This window comes from Nicotiana tabacum, chromosome 11 (genome assembly GCF_000715075.1).
Source record: "Nicotiana tabacum cultivar K326 chromosome 11, ASM71507v2, whole genome shotgun sequence".
Lineage (NCBI taxonomy): Eukaryota > Viridiplantae > Streptophyta > Magnoliopsida > Solanales > Solanaceae > Nicotiana > Nicotiana tabacum.
Window position 1 is genome coordinate 151,712,633 of NC_134090.1, and position 18,026 is coordinate 151,730,658.

At 36.7% G+C, this 18,026-nt stretch overlaps 1 long non-coding RNA gene across 1 annotated transcript; it reads left to right on the forward strand.

The window, feature by feature from the left end:
• The first annotated feature begins 2,562 nt into the window (after positions 1-2,562).
• Positions 2,563-10,055, forward strand: LOC107782789 (uncharacterized). Its single transcript, XR_001647323.2, has 2 exons — positions 2,563-2,701; positions 9,807-10,055. It is a non-coding gene; the product is annotated as an uncharacterized LOC107782789 (long non-coding RNA).
• The last annotated feature ends 7,971 nt before the right edge of the window (positions 10,056-18,026 follow it).

The following is an 18,026-nucleotide window of genomic DNA, read 5'->3' on the forward strand; positions in this document are numbered from 1 at the left end:
TAAATCGCCACTCAAATCCCCAAAATCAACTCTCTAAATCCTTAGCCTCCAACCCCTCAATTTCACCTCAAAACCACATAATCTAGGTGGGAAAATTGATGGGGAAACAAGATTATTGATTAAAAACGAGTACACAGAGCTTACCTCAAGAATTCCCTCGAAAATCCTCTCAAGAATCGCCAAACCCCGAGCTCAAAATGTTAGAAATGGTAAAAAATCTTGGAACCCACGTTTTTAAATAGTCTGCCTAGCAATCTTGCTTCTGTGGCCAACTTAGCCGCTTTTGCGGCTTCGCAGGAGCGACGCAAAACCCTCTGCTTCTGCGGAGCGCAGCTCCACTGCACTATTCCGCTTCTACGGTCCTTCTGCCGCATCTGCGGTCACGCAGGTGCAGGAAAGCCTTCAACCTGCGACCACCTACTCACTTCCCTTCAAACTCTGCATCTGCAGACCTCACTCCGCACCTGCGACCGAGGCTCCGCAGGTGCGATTACACCAGCAGTCCTCAACTGCAGCAACTTCTCCAATTCAACTCTTGATCCGTTAACCACGCATAATCAACCCGAGGCCCCCGGGACCTCAACCAAATATACCAACAAGTCTTAAAACATCCTATGAACTTAGTCGAGCCTTCAAATAACGTCAAACAATATTAAAAACACGAATCACACCCCAATTCAAGTCTATTTAAACTAAGAAAATTCAACTTCTATAAATGATGCCGAAACCTTTCAAATCACATCCGAATGACCTCAAATTTTGCACACAAGTCATAATTAACACCACGGACCTACTCCAACTTCCAGAATCGGAATCCAACCCCGATATAAAAAAGTTCATCCCGGTCAAACTTCCCAAAAATTCAACTTTTGCCATTTCAATCCTAATTCCATTACGGACATCCAAATCACAATCCGGATATGCTCCTAACTCCAGAATCACCTAACGAAGTTAATGGAACCATCAAAACTTCATTTGGAGTTATTTACATATAAGTCAACAATCGGTCAACCATTTCAACTTAAGCTTTCCATTATGAGACTAATGTCTCAATTCATTCCGAAATCTCTCCGGGCCCAAACTGACTAACCCGGTAAGTCATATAACAGCTATAAAGCGCAAAAGGAGCAGTAAATGGGGGAATGGGGCTACAACTCTCAAACCTACCAGTCGGGTCGTTACACAAAATAAGAAGATCAACACGGTCAAATATCAACTCCTATATAAAGAGATAAAAAAACTTGAAGACATTTCTGTAACTTTATCAAGGTTTTCATATTTTTAGTTCTTAATTAAACACTGTATTCTTGAGTTTACTAGTATCATAAAAATATAAAGAGAAAAAGAAAACAATTGAGAGGTTGAGTCATCACTTGTAGTTGAAGCAGAAAAGTTCAACAGTTATAACACGGTGGTAGTGAACAAAGGAAAGTCACAAAACCAAGTTGTAACACAATTCTATTGAAGATGTAAGAGAATTCTAGTAACCCAAGAAAATTGATTGTAGGTATCACATCAGTACTCGAACCAATATAAAATTACTATGTCTCATTTAGTTTTAGTTCTTTATTTATTGCTTAGTTATCTATTACTCGCTCTGTTCCAATTTATGTGAACCTATTTTCTTTTTGGTCCATTCCAAAAAGAATGAACCCTTTCTAAATTTGGTAACAATTTAGCTTAAACTTACAACTTTACCCTTAATGAGAAGCTTTTATAACCACACAAATACTCTGGGGCCCTTTGAACTTGTTTAGGACCACAAATTCTAAAAATCTTTATTTTTTTCTTAAACTCCGTGCTCAGTCAAACAGGTTCACATAAATTAAAACAGAGGGAGTACATTAATTGCTTGCGGGAAAATTGGCCGACTAAAATACAATCTAATTAACTTAATTTTAAATTATATACAATTCATCCATTCTTATACTCTCATATATGTGTCATTACTAAAAATTGGAAGGAGTGACTGGAATCTCACAAATTCTCATGTCCATCCAACGAACTCTTGACTCCAATGTGTTGCAGGAAATATAGAATATGTAACATGTAAATTAGTAGTAGTATTATATTTCCTATTTCTTAATTTTATTTCTAAAAAGAAAGAAAAAGAAAATCAAAAGAAAAAAGAAAAAGAGCCAATAAAATTTTGACACATGGTAGGACACTGTGGGATTTTGGACATAAGAATGGTAAAATTTCAAAACGTAGTGAAAATTTTTTTCAAATGAAAATGATATTTAAAAATTAGAGTTGTATTTGGATATGAATATAATTTTGGTTATTTTGAAGTTTTGTGAATGATCTTAGTGAAATTTTTAAAAAATAATTTTTTAGAGTTTTCTAAAATTCATGTGTGAATATTAAAAATTTTATGGTCAAACAATAATTTCGAAAAAAATAAATAAAGTTCGGAAATTCTCACGTCCAAACGGACTCCTCTCTTCTGAATAACTTGGCAACAACTCAATTCACACACATGCACCTTTACAGTTACACGTTGCACTCACACCTCACATTCTCGCCACCTCCACTGTACAATTGACATTTACCAATTACACTCCACCACACACACACACAGTGTAACTATCCATCACTACTCAGATCTAAACGGAAGGGCAAATCTAGCTAACGAGGCTGCCCATCGAAGCTCCTGCCAGAGGCCGTTTCGTCTAATTTTTGATGGAATTCTCTATTAAAGGTCCATTTCTCAACCTCTCTTTTTTGTTTTAATAGGTTCCTGTTGCTTGTATGATTTTACTTGTTGTTCAGATGAAGTGATTATATGTGATGCTTTGTGAATAATCTGAAGTTCCTTAATGTTTGATTATCCGATGGAATGCATTTGGTTTTAGTAACTAGTCTTTTGATTATTAGTTGTTCAATTTGGATAGATAATCTGTTGCTTAAGCAATTTCACTAATTAAAAGGCAAGTGGACCATTAGCTGAATGGAATAAATTGGGCCCTGAGTTATTAGATATGCACAAAAGAGTTTGGGCTTGGTTTAACTGATATTAAATGTGCACAAGAGGTTTGGGGTTAGGTTAGAGGGGGCATTTGTATTTATACCCGCTTTTTGTGTCACCCGCTTTGCAAAAAAAATTGCAAGCATACCCGCTTTTTCGCATAACTTCAACATACGGGGCTGAAGTAGCAAAGACAATCACGCAAAACTTCAGCATTCTAGTAGCCGGGCCTGAAGTTCAGCTCTAGAGTTGAAGTTTTTGTTTGTAAGCTTAAGCTCTAGAGCTGAAGTTTTTGTTTTGTAACTGTCGAACTTCAGCTCTATAGCTGAAGTTTTTGTTTGTAACTGGCGAGTTTTTGTGCTGGAAGAATTATTTGTGCTTAGGAAGGTTGCATGCATGATTATTAAGTTCCAACAACTCGATTTGTCTTAGCTTCTGAATCTTTGCCACCAAAAACATGCGACAATCCAAAATTTGATATTTGAGGTTCATTACCGTCTAGAAGAATATTGTTATTCGCCTCCAGATCTCTATGGATAATATTTATCCTTTATGAAGATAAAGAAGCCCCTTGGGCAATGATAAAGACATGAATCCTCATTAATCTAGCATTTCTTTAATTTTTGTTTGAATCTGTCAATTCCTTTGTTAGTAATCGAGAGACCAGGAAGAAAGTGTTCATTTATATAGTATCACTGCATGGGAAGAACGTCCTAAGGTTCTTAGCTGAGATTCTCCTGTATATGATTTGAGAGAGTTGCAAAGCAATGAGGAGGAGAAAGGGGGCTGAAGTTATTTAAAAAGTGGGTACAAGTTAAAAGTTTTAAAAAAAATTGGTATAAGTTAAATGGGGGCGACCAAATAGGGCGCCCCGTGCAATTTAGACAGGTTAAAGGGAATTAGGCCTAATGATCTTTTTGATAATTTCATCCATGTTTTTAGGGATTTTTTCATTCTTATACATTATTTGAAATCTTATTACGAAAAATGTCCATGTTTTGATATTTACCCGACCTAAACACATTTTAGTTACAAAATATATACCATCCTATCTACAACTTTCCAAGCAGCTAAATTGTTCACAAGTGGTACAATAAACATCGTTGTCTTCATCCTCCGTTTTCTCTCTACGGTTTTCAGAATTTTCAAATTTGAAGCCTTTTCTCTCTGTCTCTCTCTCCCATTCGGATTTGGATTTTTCGTTTTTAACGTCTCCAAATATCAATGTTGCTGCTTCAATCAGAACCCATGAATCCTTGTTCCTCTTTTAGTTCCCCAATTTCGTGTAATTCTTTGCTCGTTTCAGAAACCCCATCACTCTCAAGCTGGAAATTTTCTATAATTTCCTCTTTGATATTCCCAAATGGTTCCTCTAATAATATAAACGAAAGATATTTTTATGTGGCCTGGTATACTCCATGAACTGTCTATCACGCAATTCTTATTTTTTTAACTTTTTTTTGTTGGTTACTTGGTCTATATACTGACTTTGCTGCGACACTTATCTACAACTTTCATATATTATTTCTAACTAGTTAAATATAACTATAATATTATACAATTTAAATATAATTTTTATATATTTTTATACAATATGTTTTTTATATATTTTGTATCTGATTTATACATAGTAAAAATAAATTTCATACAACTAATTATATATTATACAACTTATTTACAATGTTCATACATTATTTCAACTCAATTATATACAACGACATTATTTCTACCCAGTTATATACAACTACAATATCATACAACTTAAATACAATTTTTATGCAATATTGTTAAACTTTCATATAATATTTAAATAAAAATATATATATAAACAACATAATATAATTTTTCTACAATTTTACTACACGTCTACTACAATTTCGTAAGTATAACGTATGTCATGTCTTCTTTTTCTTTTTCTTCTTCGAGTTTCAATCTGACATTGAGCCAAAATCAAGTGTAATCTTCACCAAAACACCCTCAAAATTGATATATAAACTCCAAACAATATTCCCAATTGTTTGCAACAACACCCAATCCAAACAAATAATGATTTTTGAAAATTTAAATTCGAATTCAAAGCTTCAAAGCTTTTTAATGGTTGTCAATGGCGGAATTGCTGCTCTCCTTTCCTTTGATTTACATTACTGGAACTAGGGATGGAGAGATAGAGAGAGACGTAGAGAGAATTCTCAATTTTTTGCAACAACACCCAATTCAAACAAATAATGTTTTTTGAAAACCCAAATTCAAATCAAAGCTTCAAAGCTTTATAATAGTCGTCAATGGTGGAATCGTGGGTGAGTGCAAGATACGTGGGGAAGGGGTGGGATGTGGAGAGAGAAACATGGGGTGAGTGGAAGATATGTTAGAGTTATTTTAGGACACTAATTATTATCATTAATTCCCTTAAAATGTACTAAATGGTAATTAGGTATATAAAATGTAATTATAGTAAAATTTGAGTCGGGAGGATAATATAGTTTCATATAGTGTATAATTTCATGTTTTTATTTAGAAGAATTAACCCAAATAGCTGCCCATCTAATCTCTTAAACTAAAAATAGCCCGTAAATATATAATTTATGTATAATATGTGTATAATTGTATATAAATAATGTATAATCTATGTATACCGACTAGAAAAAATATACAGTAAATTTGAACGGCTATTTGTGCAACAATCCCTTTTATTTACTTGGGTCGTTAGGGACATGTCTAGATCTACAACAGATTGAGTAGGTAAACTCAGGGGCCATTGGATTGATTGTGTGCCTCCTTTCGAAATCTCATGTACATTGTCCCGCGAAAATGCCCCGAAGTATCTTTGAATTGGGTAAAAATTGCACGGGGCGTCCAATTTGGTTGTCCCCATTTAACTTATGCCCACTTTTAATTTTTTTTTTTAACTTATACTCATTTTTTAAACAACTTCAGGCTTCTATTTGACAATGATTTTATATGGTGGTTGTGAACATATTTTAATGTAGTTTATGATGTTTTACAATATTGGTGAGCTTGTATGACGCTTTATTTTTTACTATTGCTTAGGATTTCTTCTTCTTTTTCTTAATTGCAAAATGGGTTCATTAAATTTATTGTTGTTTTGACAAATTGATGATTGGGGTTTGTTCCTGATGATATTTGGAGGTTATGTTTCAAATTTGAGCTCATTTGGAGTAGATTTAGGTATTAAATCGTATATTGGATTGTTATAATTCGAAGAACAAATATCTCTTTCTGGTTTGCACTTCAGGTCTATTTCGCCTTAAGTATATAAAAACGTTGGTTGCACTTCAAACCTTTTGGTCTTAAGTGCATCTGAAGTACAATTTTTCACTTTAGACTTATTTGCCTTAAGTGTAGCAAAACATTTGTTGCACTTCAGACCATTGGCAAGTGCATATGAAATGCAATTTTTCACTTCAGATTTATTGGCCTTAAGTGTAGCAAAACGTTGTGTACTTCAGACCTTTTGGCCTTAAGTGCATCTGAAGTCCAATTTTTCACTTCAGACTTCTTGGCCTTAAGTGCATTAGACATTGGATACACTTCAGACCTATTTCCTTGATCTTGATTTGTTTCCAGGAGCAGAGATGGAATGAAATAAGCAATCAAGTCCGTCTGGACGGAGATCGAGAAAGCCCTATACTCGACCTACTTCCATCTTAAAGCATTGAAAGAAAGGCAGGCAGCTTTGCCGAGTTTCATAGGTGAGGGAGGCCAAAAAAGGAGTTCAACTTATTGGCCTTAAGTGCATCTGAAGTGCAAATCACTTCAGACTTATTAGCCTTAAATGAATGAAAATGTTTGTTGCACTTCAGATTTTTTGGCATTAAGTGCATCTGAAGTGCAATTTTTCACTTCAGACTTATTGGCCTTAAGTGCATCTAAAATGCAATTTTTCACTTCAGACTTATTAGCCTTAAGTGCATCTAAAATGCAATTTTTCACTTCAGACTTATTAGCCTTAAGTGCATGACACCATTGGTTGCACTTCAGACCTATTTGGCCTTAAGTGCATTTGAAGTGCAATTTTTTCACTTCAAACTAATTTTTTTTAACTTCAGACTCGATAAGTCTGAAATTGATCGTAAAGTGGGTATGCTTGCAAATTTTTTTACAAAGTGGGTATAGGTTCAGTTGTGACCAAAAACTAGGTATAGATGCAAAAGCCCCGTTGAATTGGAGGCCATTAGTGGACTAGATATGTGGATGTTAGGGAAAGCATAGAATAGGGTAGACAAGATAGATTAGAATTTTCTTTTTCTTTCATTTTGCTTAGGGGTTGTAACAAATATTTTGAACCTCATGTCAGTGTGCTTGCATGTCCAAATTTCATTTATTCTGTCTCTACTTACGTCGATATGAGTCGATGCAAATGATCCTGTCTCAACACAAGACTTGGGGTGCTTAACTAGGGGTGTTCAAACCGAATCGGAAAATCGCACCAAACCGAAAAATCAAACCAAATCGATTAAAAAACCCGGTTAGGTTTGGTTTGACTTGGTTTGGTAGTGAGTAAAAAAACCCGAACCAAACCAACTATAAATATATAAATTTTATTTATATTTTTAAGACTTTATAATGATTTTTTTTTGAAAATGTAGAAATATTTGGGATCCTCTCATGTATTAACCTTGAAACGTAAATTAACGAAAGATTATTGTTAGACGACTAAGAAAATAACTATCATGTGTTACTAAAAAAATTCACCCATTAGAATATTTTAATAGATCATATGTTTGTAAATTTTTTTCCATATTTACTAAACATATATTCACTTATCAAAGCTTTCTCTATAATTTTAACAAAGTAAGATTGAAATAATATTCATGTAACAAAAAACCCGAAAATCCGAAAAACCCAACAAAACCGAACCAATCTAAACCGATATAGTTGGTTTGGTTTGGTTTTGATAAAAATCAAACCAATCCGGTCCATGTATACCCCAATGCTTAACATCTTCCTCCAGCCAACTAAATCTGCTTAATCCGGATATTTCGTCCCTTACCAAGTAAGGGACTCATTTTGGTATTTCAAAAGGGATTTTACTTTTTCAATAAACAAGTTTTTCGGTTAAGGCGATCTACACCATTCCAGTGTCATATTTTTGTTGCTTTCAAATAAAATCCCCTTATTTTTTATAAATAGCTTTTTAGTAAAGAAACACGTTGCTTAAAGGGTGTATGACATGGGGCACTCGGCCATCCAATACTATCATGCAGTTGGTACATGAAAGAACATAAACACCAAGATTGCTCGAAAGTATTAAAGTAAGCATCATCAGGAGATGTCATGAAGTGTGTATATATATATATATATATCATTTAAGCAAAAGTTATTGGGTTCGTCCGAACCCGTCGCCAATACTCTCCGCCCTGCTTCTATACAAGGCTTATCGTGCAACTTGTAAGCATGGGCGGATTTAGGGGGCTGGAAGGGGGTTCCGAACCCCCTTCGCCGAAAAATTACACTGTACATATAATGCAAAATCTGTTTTTACCTCTATATATTAAGTTTTGAATCCTTTCGATACAACTCAAAAGTGTGGCTTAGTGGTCAAGAGATTCAAAACTTTTGTAAGGTCATAGGTTCAATTCCTACTAGCTACAATCTTTTTTTTTTTTTGAACTCCCTTAGCAGTGATCCTGGCTTCGCCACTGCTTGTAAGGATTCTCTTTCGAGCTGTTGAGTGTTGTTTCGTGTCTTCCTCCATTTTAACTCCACAATTTGGACTTCAAACATGTTGAACATGTCGTGGAGTCCCTCTAACGCTTTAATTTGATTCTGTGTGGTACAGTGGTAGCCATCTACTTTTTTTTTTTTTTTTTTTATAGAGTGTAGCTTGGGTCGACGTTCAGCTTGTGAGATAATGGAAGGATCAATCCTGATGTATTTTGAAATAAAATAATTGTCTAGCTAATATCCATAGGTGGAGGTAGTTAGATAAAAGTGACATTTCTACTATCAAGTACCCAATTATCGGTACTTTATCTTCCCCCACATTTTGGTCCATGTTGCGTCCTTTTTATTCCCCAATCTTTATAATGTAAATAACTTTCATTATTAACTTGTAGGAGTATCAAGTGAAAACATAATTTTTGAAAATTGACAAGAAATTAATATTTAATAGGTGATGATAGTTATAGAAAGTAGAAAAGTGTACTATACTGAAAAGGTATTGATTATCCACAAAGTAAGAAAGTGTATTGCAATGAAAATATCAATTTAATTCTGGCTCTCACCGCGTAGACCTATAGTTACTTGAAATATGAGAAAAGTTTGTATTTAAACTGGATCTTTTTGGTATTTTAATATTTTGATTGCTTTTGGGGTAATCTAACTAGATAATACTTTTCAAATTCTAAAATTTTTCTTGATACTCCAACAAGTTAATAATGAAAGTAACACATTATAATGATTTTAAAAAACATGTACCTTATGTAGAGGGAGATAATATTTGGTAGCAGGAATGTCATTTTCATCTAATTACCACTCTCTATTGGTAATAACTAGGCAATTTTATATTCAAAGTTTATATAAAAATCTCAACCACTATTGGTGGTAGTTATACAATTATTGTAATTAAAAGATATATCATAGCATGTTTGGCCAGGCATCTAGATCTCCTTATTTTGGGAAATGCTTTTCGAAAAATATACTTTTAGAAATTAGTAGTTTGTGGTTGGCTAATCAATTTGCAAAGCACTTTTGAAAACATTAGAGCATGTGTTTGGTGACTCTTTGTGCACATTGAGCAAGATTGCCCTTGTTTATTTCCATTCTCAGGTATCATAATTTGATGTTGCTTTAGTTTGCTGACTATATTTATATGCAGGCATATGTTATACAGCAAGGGGAGTTTGAGTCTCTCCATCAAGACCTGATTTCTGGTTTTGTAAATTCTAATTTGTTAATCATTTAACTAACAATAAAGCCTCTGTTCACTGTGGCAAGGTGCTGAAGATGAAATTGTGCCTAGTGGCATAGCCAAATACAAACTTTGTCAGAAAGTTATATTGCGTAAATAGGATAATACATATATAAAATTTTGAATTCACTTCTCTCAAGAGAAGTACAAGTTCTGAAATCTCTTGTGTGGAATTTTGGATTTTTAATTTTGATTACATTGCATCTCCTTTTCCCAGCAATTCCCAAAATTAAAATATAAAAATCTCAGGTTTAGATCCTCTATTGTATATGTTTAATCCTAGATTATGCGTCTACTGTATTTGTTGATGAGATCTGAACTCCCAAGTTAGGAGCCTTGACGTAACTGGTAAAATTATTGTCATGTAACCAGGAGATCAAATTTTAATGTAATTTCAAAATTAGACCAAAGGAGGGTCATTTTACTTGGAATATAGGTTGAATTTCAAAATTACTTATAGTTTTGTCGAGAACTATAATTAACCTTTTTTTGAGAGTTGAACTGACATCCTCACAGAGGTATATAAAATTAGGCCTAGATAGGCTTTCTTCCTATCATCATGTACAGTAATGGTTTTTACCATTTTCAAAATTGTTTCTGGGGGCTAGGTTATATCCTTCCCTATGTAATTTTCGAGTATGATATTAGCCTGTTTCAACACTGAAACTTAGATGCTTTTGACATTTTTTGGTTTAAAAAAAGTAAGAAACGAAGACATTAGCCTGTTTAGCCAAGCTTAAAAATCAGCTTATTTTGAGAAGTATTTTTTCTTGTTGAGCTGTAGATGCAGCGGATGGAAGATCTGGAAGCTTTTTAGAGAGAGAAGACTAAGAAAAGATATTTTGGAAATGAAAATTATGTGTATTGCATTGATGTACCGTACAAACTTATAAACATACACACATGTAACTCTTGAACTATTGTAACTAACAACTAATCTAACAGCTAAGCAATTTATTGGAACTAATCCATTAATGCATAAATACACAGCTCAATACCCCTTAAAAGGAGACATTTTCTCAATTTTTGTTATAGCTATTGCAGCCGCTGAAGTAGCCATTGGACTGGCTATTGTTTCATCAATTTACCGTAACAGAAAATCAACTCGTATCAACCAATCAAATTTGTTGAATAATTAGTATTAATCATCTAGATTCTAATATTAATAAATCGATTTTAATTAGCATGTTTGCTACGTAAGGTGTGATCTTGTTTGCAAAACATAAGAAATCAAAGTATTTTGGCCCTCTCTCATATCTCATAAACCAATCCAGAAGGGGGCTGATTAGAAAACTATTATAACTCATTGATTCATCTGGTATATAAATATATGATTATATGATTCGTTTCTAAGTTTACTAGATCGAATATTTCTAACATTAAAAAATGTATAGACCCAATGTCACATTCAGTAAAGATTTATGATACGTGTATAGCATGTACTCAATGTGTCTGAGCCTGCCCCACCGATGTATTAGAAATGATACCTTGGGACGGTTGTAAAGCTAAACAAATTGCTTCTGCTCTACGAACATAGGACTGTGTTGGTTGTAAGAGATGTGAATCCGTCTGTCCAACAGATTTCTTGAGTGTCGGAGTTTATTTATGGCATGAAACAACTCGCAGTATGGGTCTAGCTTATTGATACGTTCGAGAAAACTCTACTTGAATCCATTAAATTTTTTTTACCGACAAACCTGTGCTCGAAAATCACAATATTTTGAGCACGGGGTTTTATGGTCCAAGTGTATCTTGTCTTTACTACGAATTATTTTCCTTGGTTAACAACAATTGTAGTTTTACCAATATTTGCGGGTTCCCTAATTTTCTTTCTTCCCCATAAAGGAAATAGGGTAATTAGGTGGTATACCATATGTATATGTATTTTAGAACTCCTTCTAACGACTTATGCATTTTGTTATCATTTCCAATCGGATGATCCATTAATCCAACTAGTGGAGGATTATAAATGGATCAATTTTTTGATTTCCATTGGAGATTAGGAATAGATGGACTTTCTATAGGACCCATTTTATTAACAGGATTTATCACTACTTTAGCTACTTTAGCGGCTTGGCTAGTTACTCGAGATTCTCGATTATTCCATTTTCTCATGTTAGCAATGTACAGTGGTCAAATTGGATCATTTTCTTCTTGGGACCTTTTACTTTTTTTCATCATGTGGGAGTTTGAATTAATTCCTGTTTATCTACTTCTATGCATGTGGGGAGGAAAGAAACGTCTGTACTCAGCTACAAAATTTATTTTGTACATGGCGGGGAGTTCTGTTTTTCTCTTAATGGGAGTTTTGGGTCTTGCTTTATATGGTTCTAATGAACCAACATTAAATTTTGAAACATCAGTTAATCAGTCATATCCTGTAGTTTTAGAAATAATATTCTATATTGGATTTTTTATTGCTTTTGCTGTCAAATAGCCCATTATCCCCCCCACACACATGGTTACCAGATACCCATGGAGAAGCACATTACAATACTTGTATGCTTCTAGCCGAAATTTTATTAAAAATGGGAGCGTATGGATTAATTCGAATCAATATGGAATTATTACCTCATGCCCATTCTATATTTTCTCCTTGGTTGATGATAATAGGTACAATACAAATAATCTATGCAGCTTCAACATCTCTTGGCCAACGGAATTTAAAAAAAAGAATAGCCTATTCCTCTGTCTCTCATATGGGTTTCATAATTATAGGAATTAGTTATCTAACCGATACGGGACTTAATGGAGCCCTTTTACAAATAATATCTCATGGATTTATTGTGCTGCACTTTTTTTCTTGGCGGGAACGACTTATGATAGAATCCGCCTTGTTTATCTTGACGAAATGGACGGAATAGCTATTCCAATGCCAAAAATGTTTACGATGTTCCGTAGCTTTTCGATGGCTTCCCTTGCATTACCAGGTATGAGTGGTTTTGTTGCCGAATTGATAGTATTTTTTGGAATAATTACCGGCCAAAAATATCTTTTAATTCCAAAAATATTAATTACTTTTGTAATGGCAATTGGAATGATATTAACTCATATTTATTCATTATCTATGTCACGCCAGATGTTCTATGGATACAAGCTATTTAATGCCCCAAAAGATTCTTTTTTTTATTCTGGACCGCGAGAGTTATTTCTTTCGATCTCCATCTTTTTACCAGTAATAGGTATTGGTATATACCCGGATTTCGTTCTTTCATTAGCAGTTGACAAGGTCGAAGTTATTCTATCTAATTTTTTTATAGATAATTTGGATGACTGAAATAAAAAACCTATGTTTGTTTTGAAAAACATTCTTGGACAATGAAAAAAAGAAGATTTTTTTCTTCTCTTAACTCTTAAGCTAAGTAAAAACAATGAAATTGAACTACATATGGTAGAAAACTGTGTGAATCATCAATACAATATTTCATTCACACGGTCCACACGCTGGTTCATACAATGCGCAGCCCGCTCTTGTATTTGTAATAACTTGTCTTGAATTCAATTAAATGTTGATGGAAAAGAACCATAACTATGTAACCCTATTCCTAAAAGATTGACCCCAAAATAGTATATCCAAATTATAAGAAAGCCTATAGACGCTACAATTGCATAATTTGCACCCCGCAAATTTTTATTTGTTCGAGTATGTAAATAAATTGCAAGTACGATCCAAGTAATAAATGCCCAAGTTTCTTTTGAATCCCAATTCCAATACGACCCCCACACTTCATTAGTCCATACCGCTCCCAAAAGGATTCCTATGGTTAAAAAAGTAAATCCTAAACTAATAACCTGATAACTCCAATAATCCAATTGTTGAATCAATTGGGACTTGTAATAATTTTTAGCAGAAAAAAAAGAAGTATTTTGTAAAATTGTGACGACCCAAAAGGGTCATCACCCGTTTCTAATTGAAATCTGTGTCTCCGAGGCCCTGAAAACCTCATTTAGAGTCACCTCTATTTGTGTGCGCAGTCCGGACGCGTAGCCGGAAAGCTTAAATGTGAAATCTTGTGAAAATTGCTAAGTTTTGACCTCGAAATGAATAAGTTTGACTTCGGTCAACATTTTAGCTAAACGGACCCGGACCCGTGATTTGACGGTCCTGGAGGGTCCGTAGGAAAATATGGGACGTGAGCGTATGCCCGGAATCGAATTTCAAGGTCCCATGCCCGAATTATGAATTTTTAAGTGAAATTGTTTTCTGAAAAAGGTTTAAAGAAAATTGAAATGAAATCTGATGTGAGAGTAATGGTATCGGGACTGTATTTTGGTTCCGACGCCTTGTACAGGTCTTATATATGACTTGAGTCATTCCTGTGAAATTTGGTTAAAAACGGACGTCGTTTGACGCGATCCGGACCCTAATTGGAAAATTGATGTTTAAAAGGAAATCTGAGAAATTTCATCGATCTTGAGGCTCAATTCGACGTTCATGATGTTATATCGGTGATGTGATCACACGAATATGTTCGTAGGGTGTTTTTGAGGTAGTGTGCATGCTTGGTTTAGAGTTTCGAGGGCTCGGGTGAGTTTCTAGTAGGTTCCGGGATGCCTTAGGCTTTAAAAGATCAGATGTTGCAGGTTCAGGAATTTGGACAGGTCTCTAAACCCTTGTGCGTGGCCTGCGAGGAAACGCGTGCGGCCGCGAAGGGGCCAATGCGGCCGCGGTCGGCTTTGCGCGGTCCGCAGTGGGTGCTGCGCGACCGCGGTCGGCTTTGCGCGGTCCGCGCGGGGCATAGATCCGCAGGCCTTCAGGAAGCCTGTGCGGCCGCGGTGGGAATTTCAGAGGGGTATAAATACACGTGAATTTCAGTTATTTTACACTTTTTCAAAACCCCAAAACATAAGAGGCGATTTTCCAAACAACTTTTCTTCTCCGAAACGATTGGTAAGTGATTTCTAACTTATTATTTTCACTTCTTAACATCTTTTAACATGATTTCAACTTCAAATCAAAGATTATCATGGAAAAATTGGGTGATTTGGGTAGAACCTAGGTTTTTCTAAAATTGGGGATTTGGACCTCAATTTGAGGTCCGATTTCAAAGCAAACGATATATTTGAATTTGTGGGGGAATGGGTAATCTCCGGTTTTGGTTCGAACCTCGGGTTGCGACCACGTGGACCGGGGGTGAATTTTTACTTTTGGATAAAACTTTGGAAAACTCATTTTCATGCATTGGAGTTGATTCATTCAGCATTTATTAAGGTGATTAAGTAACTTATGACTAGATTCGAGCGGATTGGTGGTGGAATTAAGAGGTAAAGCTATAATTGAGACTTGAGTAGTGTTCAAGATATTGAGGTAAGTGTTTGGTTTAACCCTAGCTTGAGGGATTATGAGTCGAATCATATTTTCTACTTGCTTCTTGTTGAGTACGACGTATATGCATGGTGACGAGTATGTATACGTTGGTGTCAAGCATGACCGTGGGTCTTAACTTGAAAGTTGTTGTGTTTTTGAATGACACCTTGTATACATTGATTAATGATCCTCTATGATTAAGTATTTCCATTAATTGAACTGAGTACTAGCAAAGTGAGATTGGTTATAGCTGATTCTCCCTTGCCGGGATGATTATTTCAATATCCTTGTTCCCTTGCCGGGAAGTTATTATATTACTTATGTTCCCTTGCCGAGATTTCTTGTGATTGTGTGATGAACTGAATTGGGAGCGGGTGGTACGCCTACCACAAGATATTATGAAATAGGAGCGGGTGGTATGCCTACCACAAGATATTATGAAATGGGAGCGAGTGGTACACCTACCACAAAATTGATGAAATGGGAGCGGGTGGTACGCCTACCAAAAGATATTATGAAATGGGAACGGGTGGTACGCCTACCAAAAGATATTATGAAATGGGAGCGGGTGGTACGCCTACCAAAAGATATTATGAAATGGGAGCGGGTGGTACGCCTACCACGAGACAGAATGAAATGGGAGCGGGTGGTACGCCTACCACAAGATATAATGAAATGGGAGCGGGTGGTACGCCTACCACGAGATAGAATGAAATGGGAGCGGGTGGTACGCCTACCACGAGATATGAGAAATGGGATCGGGTTGCACGCCTGCAACAAGAGGAAACTGAAAGTGAAAGTTGCCTTTATTTTCTTCATTTGTGATAGAAGTTATAGTGCTAGCTTCCTTATTATTCCCTGTTATTTCTTTTAACTGCTATCCCCGAAGCATGTTCCCCTTCCCCAGCTTTAACTGCTTATTACTTGTTTACTTTTCCGCCATATATTATATAACTGTACAGGTTTATTTGGAGTCTGGTCTTAGCCTCGTCACTACCTTGCCGGGATTAGGACAGACACTTACCAGCACATGGGGCCGGTTGTGCTGATACTACGCTCTGTGCTCTTTTGCACAGATCCAGGTTTTGGACAGCAACAGTAGCGCGGGAGCCAGCCTTCAGTCCAGTGAGACACTGAGGTAGCCTTGCAGGCGTTCGCGGGCCCGATGTCTCCTCTATCTTTTAATTTCGTTTGTTATCTCATATATTCGAGACAAACAGTTTATATTTTCTTTCAAACAGTTGTATTTAGCGCTCTTAGAAGTTCGTGAATAATGTGACACCAGTTCTTGGGTAGAGGCATATGTTTGTTCTCGCATTATTGTTCAGTTTTCTTTAAATTTAAGTCTTCAGCATATTTACATAATTCCGTTGCTTTCATGTTATCGCTGATAATTGTTAAAAGAAGTAATTGTTAATGAAGTAAGCAATTAAGGATTGACTTGCCTAGCTCTCATTAGTAGGCGCCATCACGACTCCCAAGGGTGGGAAATCCGGGTCGTGACAAGTTGGTATCAGAGCTCTAGGTTACATAGGTATCACAACTCACGGACAAGCTTAGTAGAGTCTGAGGGATCGGTACGGAGACGTCTGTATTTATCCCCAAAGGCTACCAAGTTAGGAAAACTTCACTTTTGTTCTTTCTTGTCGTGCGGATTTGTTCCTCAAATACTATTTGAACTTCTACTATGTTCTTTGCAGATGGCGAGGACACGCGCTTCCTCATCTACTGCTCAGTAGCCCGAGCCTACTGCAGCAGCTCCCACTAGGGGCAGAGGGCGAGGCCAAGGTAGGGGCAGAGCTCAGCCCCGAGCAGCAACACCAGTGGCGGAGCCTCAGGTTGATTTTGAGGAGGAGGTTCCAGCCCCAATAGTTTTGGTGGGCCCAGCTCAGGTCCTAGAGGGGTTTATCGCTACCCCAATTCTTCAGGACGCTCTGGTTTGATTGGTGGGCCTTATGGAGAAGTTCACCGGAGCAGGTTTGCTTCCTGTAGCACCAGCCACTTCTCAGGCTGGAGGAGGGGCTCAGACTCCTGCTACATGCACTCCGGAGCAGGTAGCTCCCCAGATTCAGGTTCCAGCGATTCAGCCAGCGGTGGCAGTCCAGTCGGGTGTAGTGGCTCAGACCGGCGATGGAGCGGCTATGTCCGCCGATGCTTTGGGGAGACTGGACAGATTCACCAAGCTCTTCACTACTACTTTCAGCAGAGCTCCTTCTGAGGATCCCCAGGATTTCCTATACAGCTGCCACGAGGTTCTCAAGAACATGGGCATTGTTGAGACTAATGGGGTCGATTTTGCTGCATTTCGCTTATCTGGATCCGCCAAGACTTGGTGGAGGGATTATTGCTTAGCGAGACCAGCCGGATTGCCATCTTTGATATGGGAGCAGTTTTCAGTGTTGTTTCTGGAGAAGTTTCTCCCCGTGACGCAGAGAGAAGCCTATCAGAGGCAGTTTGAGCGCCTTCAGCAAGGTTCCATAACGGTCACTCAGTATGAGACCAGGTTCATCGATCTAGCTCGCCATGCTCTTGTCATACTTCCCACCGAAAGAGAGAGGGTGAGGAGGTTTATTGATGGTCTGATTCAGCCGATTCGTCTTCAGATGGACAAGGAGGCCGGGAGTAAGATTACATTTCAGGAGGCGGCCAATGTGGCCCACAGAGTTGAGATGGTTCTGTCACAGGGAGGTGGTCATGGGTCGAATAAGCAGCCCCATCATTCAAGTAGATTTAGTGGTACCTCGTCTGGAGGTAGAGATTCATATGGTAGAGTCCATCCTCCTAGGCCCTTTCAGTCAGCTCTTTAGGTCTCCCATGGT